Source organism: Nannospalax galili, unplaced genomic scaffold (genome assembly GCF_000622305.1).
Source record: "Nannospalax galili isolate Female #2095 unplaced genomic scaffold, S.galili_v1.0 scaffold978, whole genome shotgun sequence".
NCBI lineage: Eukaryota > Metazoa > Chordata > Mammalia > Rodentia > Spalacidae > Nannospalax > Nannospalax galili.
The window spans coordinates 197561-204493 of record NW_008341878.1 but is presented as its reverse complement, the minus strand read 5'-3'; the positions used below and the strand labels follow the sequence as shown (position 1 = coordinate 204493).

The 6933-nt window shown below is 48.3% G+C and overlaps 1 pseudogene; it reads left to right on the top strand.

Annotated features, from left to right (window-relative positions):
• The first annotated feature begins 4374 nt into the window (after window positions 1–4374).
• Window positions 4375–4960, top strand: LOC103737729 (annotated as a pseudogene).
• The last annotated feature ends 1973 nt before the right edge of the window (window positions 4961–6933 follow it).

The following is a 6933-nucleotide window of genomic DNA, read 5'->3' as shown; positions in this document are numbered from 1 at the left end:
CAATTCTGTGGGGTGGAGAGGGCTAAGGACGCTGTGGCGGCCTGAAGCGCTTTGAGACTCTGTCCAGTCAGTGGCTGCCTTCGTGCAAGGGTCTAGGGACGTGTGCATTCAGAACTATGCATTTTACATATATTTAGACATTCTTCAATGAAAAGTAAAGAGAGTAGCAAAGGAGTGGAAATATCTGTGGGAATGGGATTATGGGTAGTATCACCATTGTTAAAATGTGTTTTCTGGGCCTAATATGTATAGTCAGAAAGACTTGCCATTTTAAAAAATACTCCTTATCTCAGGCTGGGGAGATGCTCAGTCATAAGGTGCTTACCCTGTAAACATGAGGACCTGAGTTCAATCCCTAGAACCTATATTAAAAAGCCAGGCTTAGGCTGGAGAGATAGCTCAGTAGTTAGAGCCCTGGCTGCTCCTGCAAAGGACCTGGGTTCAGTTTCAAGCAGTGACTCACAATCACCTGTAACTCCAGTTCAAGGGGATTCAATGCCCTCTTCTGGTCTCTGTGGGCATTGCATGCACTTGGTGTACTTACATACATGCAGGCAGAACACTCATAGATACAAAAAAAATTTTTTTTAAAGCAAAACAAAAGCAGTGTGTGGTGGTACATGCCTGTAGTCCCAGCACACTGTTAGTTCAAGGCCAGCCTGGTCTACATAGTGAGTCCAGGCCAGTTGAGGTTATAGGGAGACCCTGTTTTAAAACAAACAAAACAAAAACCACCACCACCAACAACAAAACAATGGGTAAGGGTACTTGCCACCAAGCTGATGACCTGAGTTTTTTTTTTTTTTTAAAGATTTTTATTTTATGTGCATGCCCGTGTATCAGTGTGTGGGTATATGTACCATGTGCATGCAGTGCCTGCAGAGGCCAGAAGAGGGCATCATATTTTCTGGAATTAGAGTTGCAGGTGGTTGTGAGCCACAATGTGAGTTCTGGGAACCAAATCTGGGTCCTCTGTAAGAGCAGCAGGCACTCTTAACCACTGAGCCACCTGCCACATTTTCTCTAGCCACCTGCCACATTTTCTTCCATCTTTATGTGGGTTCCACATAAACTCGGGTCCTCAGGCTGGTGTGGAAAGTGCCTTTACCTGCTAGCCATGCTTTGCAAAAAGGGAAGGGGCTTTGAGAACTGTGGGTTCTTTGTGTGCCTTAGGGACTTCCTCTGTAAGTGGGGGTGGGAAGGGCATGCTGACAAACCTGGGCCTAAAGATGATCTTGACTCCTGGAGCATCTGATCCCACTTTTTGGCATAAAAGTTTCTCAGAGGGCAGTGGGGAGCTGTTTCTTTCCTAATGAGGAGAAAAACATGACGCACAGGACTCCAGGGCTACTCAATGACCCTCATTCTATGATCACCTGCTGTGACTATGGGGAAGTCACCTTTCCCTCCCCATCTCCAAGATGTGTCTTAGCAAAACCCATGACCTGACCCCCTCTCAACTTCAACCTGGGGGGAGGTTTGGGTTGGCCCATAGGATTGACCTGTGGGGGGACCGCAGCACCCAAGGGTCCCAGGAACCCTGGTCACAAAGTCACCTTGAGGTCTCCTGTGAGATGAGAGATGTGGTGGCTCAGAGTTTGGGCTCTGCAGTCAGATGGAGCTGAACATGGGCCACTGCTTACCATGGGCAGCCTTGGCACATCATCCAACTCCCAGCCCAGTTCCACCATCCTCATCAGCAAATCGGTGAGTGCCAACTCCCCCACCTAGGTCCTCAGAGAAGGAAGAAGCTCCCACCAGGCAGGTTCCCCATGCTAGGCAGGTTGCCTGTACCCTGTGTGCTCAGCAAGCCAGTGAGTCCCTTTCTTTCCTAGGCCTCTGGCTCATCTCAACCTGGCCCAACTTGTGAGATGCCTATGTTGGTTCTGTGTCTATCTGTCCACCTGAACCCAACAGGCGCTTGGGAGGGAAAAGTCCACAGCTAGCACCTTCTGTCCCTTGCTGGGGCCAAAGAGAAGGTAGGAGGACAGAAGAGGAACCCCCAGGGCACTGGGCGGCCACCAGCCTGAGGAAGATCTGAGGGAGACCTCCTAGGAAGGGCTAAAGAGAGCGCCAACCCCAGCTTCCCAGGACTGCAGTGGTCAGATACAGAGCTCAGCCCCTTTTCCAGGTTAGGTGATACCTGGGGGCCTGGCCTGGCCATGGGGCACCAGGGAGAGACTCCAACTGTACCCCACACCTCTGGAGGTAATGCTGTCCCAGCCAAGGTAGAGGACAGACCTCCTGGGCCCCTGGGTCTCTTCCTGAATCCTCATAACTATCCTGTGATGAATTGTAATACTGTCATTGAAGAAGCAGAAATGGAAGCACAGAGACGTCAAGTCACTTGGCTAAGTCACACACCACAGGGTCAAACCTGGTAACTGCAGAGCCAGCACACCCTCCTGCCTCCATTTTCTAGGGGAATGTCTATTGATTCCGAGACACTGGTTGGGCTTCTGGGGGACCACCCTGGGCCTTTACGCACAAAACATTAAAATATGTATTTTGCAGTGTCACTGATGAAAAGGTAAGTTCAGTAGGTTCAGGGTGTTCTAAAGTATCAGGGGCAGTAGGCACTGGGCCAGCTGTGCTGAACAGTGATGGTGGCTCTGCCCACTGGGAGCCCAGCTTGGGGTAAAAGGCCCACGAAACATGCAGAGTGTTTTGCATCTACTTGGGGCACACCCTGCAGGTGCATCAGCCTCCCTCCCAAGTGCTCCAGCAAGCAGGTTTGAATGTTAAAATTCAGCTCAAGGTCATCTATACCCTTCATGCCTTATGGGCTCAAAGTGCTAGCTGCTGGGACAGAAAACATGTGGGGACAGGTGGAGCATGAGAATCAAGATGTAAGGGCTCACCTGTGGGGATCTGAGCACTGAAACTGGAAAGGGCTCGGCTGCCGGTACAGCCAGGTGGCCTTCCTAGATGAGGCAGGTCATGCTTGGCAGCTGTAGCCAGGGGTGGAGAGCACCAGGGGCTGCAAACATCTCCCTGGCAGTGATGGTGGGAGGGCACCCCTGGCTTGCTTTTACCCTTCTGGGAATTTGGAACTACTGTGCTGTGGTGGAGAAAGGCTCCGAATCCCAAACTTGTTCCCTGAGCAGGAGACTGCCTGTCATGGGGTATTTGAGGGCCAGGGGTCTTGTGGACCAGAAGTTCCCAAACTTGGCTGCATGGCAAAATACCTGGGAAGGTTTGAGAAATGCCTACCCAGCCTATAGATCAGAATGAAGGGCAAGGGGGTGGGACCTGGATCTCTGCAGTTGATCTCTTTCCCCTCTTCCTCAGCCCCCCTCCTCTCCCCCACCTCTCTCTTCTCCTTCCCTCTCTCCCTCCTCTTCCTCCTTCTCTCTCTCTTCCTCCTCCTCCTCTTTCTTGTCCTTTTTGAAAAGGGTCTCACTATGTAGGCCTGGAACTTGGGATCTTCCTGCCTCCACGTCCCAAATGCTGGGCTTACAAACAGGAGGACACCATCAAGCTGAGGTCTTTTTTTCTTTTGTCCCATATTAGGGCTGGAACCCAGGGCCTTGTGCATGCTAAGCAACCACTGAGCTGCACCCCAACCCCTCAACAGTGTCTAAAGTTATAAATAGAATTCATGCTGGTCATGATGGTGCACATCTTTAATCTAAGCAGAGGCAGAAGCAGGTGGATCTGTGCCAGCCTGGTTTACATAATAAGTTCAGGGCTAGCATAAAGCTCTTCCCTGGGACATCCTGGGCTATCTAGTTCCTGTCTTGGAAGAAGATGTATTTCTAAGATCTAGAATGAGATCCCTCCTTTCCCTCACCAGCCCTTGCCTTTGAGCATCTCTGAACTAGACCATCCCACCTCCAGGCCTGGAGGGCTCGGGATTCAGCCACTTCATGTTAGGCTTGGAGCCTGCAGTGGCCAAAAGGCCAGGAAGGAGCAGAGGTGTCCTACAGGAGTGCTGGCTGTGGCTGTCAGTCAGGGTGGCAGTCCCAGGCTCCTTCTCAGGGCTCCTAGCTCAGAGCTCCACAAGACTGTGTGCTTGCACATGTGTGGGGGTGCCTGTGTGTGCTCAGATGTGCGAGCCCACACGCACATGTGGGGAGCAGGGGTCTGACGGAACGTGATTTCTTGCTTCTTGTCCTCTGGGCAGCTGTGTGAACATCTGTGTGTCATCCCTGGATCACCCAGAAGGCACGGATGTACTCAGGCAGGAGTGCCAGAATGCAAGGGCAGAGAGATAAATACACGTGGAAGAAATAAATAATTCCAAGTTATAACCCAAGAAATTCAGTGAGAAGTTTCTTTATTTTCAGTACATAAATGTTTTCTGATATTAAAAACAAAACAAAACAAAAAACCGGAGGAGGTTGGTGTGATTGAATGGTTTGTGGAAGGGTGATGTTGGGTAGGGCCTTAAAGCTGTTCTTGAGAGGAAGGACTCTGTCTGAAGAGAAAAGGAGTTTAGCTCTGAGACGTGAGCTTGTGGAAGATAAAGTGAAGAGGAAAAAGAAGAACAGAAACAAGAAATTAAACAAGAAATTAAAGATGCTTTAGGGCTATTTGATACAGGAAAGATGAAGCGAGATTATTAAAGGTGGCAACGAGAGCCATGGGTTTTGATGTGAAGAAAGCTGATGTGCTGAAGGTTCTTAAAGATTATGACAGAGAAGCCACAGGAAAAAAATCACCTTTGAAGATCTTGATGAAGTTGTCACAGACCGGATATTGGAAAGAGATCCACAAGAAGAAATACTGAAGGTGTTTAAGCTATTTGATGATGATGATTCAGGTAAAATAAGTTTGAGGAATTTGAGATGTGCTGCAAAAGAATTGGGTGAAAATATGAGTGATGAAGAGCTTTGGGTTATGAAGAATTTGATAGACAGTGATGGTGAAATGAATGGAGGAATTCATTGCTATCTCTCCTGGTGACATACACAGAATTATAAGGATAATTACCAAAAATGTTGCAGTTACTACCTAATAGTCTATTTTTTGTGCCTGGAGTCATGTGAAACAACAACGTGGTCCTTTTTTCCGAAAGGACCAAAACTAAGCACCTTTGTATTTATATTTTAGTACTGTTAAGCTTCTGTGTAATGAATGGTGTTGTTAGTATTAATAATCTAACTTTGCATTTCTTATACAGGATTTATATAAAGTTTAAAAAAAACCTTTGCTTAATTTTCAGTTCTTTATGGGGAGCTGAGATCATATGGGTTTCCACATTAAGTCCTCCTTAAGAGTCGTGGTGAGGGGCTGGAGAGATGGTTTAGCTGTTAAGAGTACATACCACAGAGGACCCGAGTTTGGTTCTTAGCACCCTTGTCAGGCAGCTCACAGCTGCCTCTAAGTCTAGCTCCAGGGGACCTGATGCCCTCTTTTGGTTTCTGTGGACATCTGCACACGTGCACATACCTACACACAGATGCTACACATAGACATAATTAAAAATAACAAAAATAACTCTTAAAAGAGCCATGGTGGAACCCTGGCATACCGGGCACTGGTGGCAGCGTGCCTGTGTGCGCAGTGGGTACAGATGCACCACCAGGGGATGTGGGCAGGCTCCTGTCACAGCACAGCACTTGCCTGGTGCACACACATGGAGTGGGTGCAGGGCTCCCCGGGACTGCCATGGCCTTGGCTGCACACAAGGGGTAAGAGCTGAAAGACCGAGACTGACCTCTGAGTTTCTCAAGCTGTGGATGTGGCCTTTGCCCTTTACGGCTGAGGTTTAGGTCAGCTTCATGTCCAGCTTTGCAGATGTCCTGTCCAAACAGGGGGACAAGCATGCTCATAGGTACTGGGACATATTTAAAGTCTGTGGTAGGGACTGAGGATGTGGTTCAGTTGGTAAAACACTGGCCTAGCATGAGCAAAGCCCTGGGTTTGAGCCCTAGTGCTGCATAAAACCAGGCATAGTAGCACATGTCTGTAATCCCAGCCCTTGGGAGGTGGAGGCAAGAGGGTTATGAGTTCAAGAGCAGCCTCTGCTGCATAGTGACATCGAGACCAACAATAGCTACAAGAGACCGTGTCTCAAAAAAGCAAACAAAAAACCCTGTGGTAAACTGGAATCTGCCATTTTACTGTTCCAGAGATGCAGTATCGGCCTATTGGGGTTGGAAAGTATGAGCCCCTGGTGTGTCGGGAGAGGATGAAGGCAGCCTCTGATAGGGGAAGGACATTGTTTTAACAGGCTGGCACCCAGAGGGGCGAGGGTGAGCTTGCTTTCTCATCAAGTGATCAAGAAGAGTTCCTGGATATGCCCAGGGTAGGCTGCTTCCCAAATCAAGTCAATTAAAAAAAAAGATTTATTTATTTTTATTTTATGTGTATGAGTGTTTTGCCTGCATGTATATATGTGTACCACATGTGTGTCTGGTACCTGTTGGAGGCCAGAAGAGGGCACCGGATCCTATGGAATTGGGGTTATGGATGGTTGTTAGCTGCCATGTGGGTGCTGAGAATTGAACCTGGGTCCTCTGCAAGAACAGCAAGTGCTCTTAACCGCTGAGCCATCTGTCCAGCCCCTCCTCCATTTACTATTTACAGATAGGTGCACCTTTCACACTTCATCAAAGAAGCTGCTTTTTGCAACAGATGGAGATTATTACAGAGTTCCAGAACTGGTCAAATGCAGAGAATGTATCTGGGAGAAGGCTAATCCTAAGTGGCACGTCCTCAATGCAATCTCTACACATAGGATGAACACATCACTCAACTCTCATCAGAGCTTTCCTTATACAGCAAATGATAATTAATACAGCAACCCCCAATTGGCCAATGTACAGAGAAAAGAGGCTACAAAGCACTTATCCCTGAATAAGACACCTGTTTCAAATCTGCCTCCCAAGGCTCAGGGGTCACTGTGGAAGAGGAGGAAGAAAGATTTTAAAAGCCAGAGGAAGTGGATGACCACAAGGAAACAGAGACTTCCAGTCAGCTGGTCAG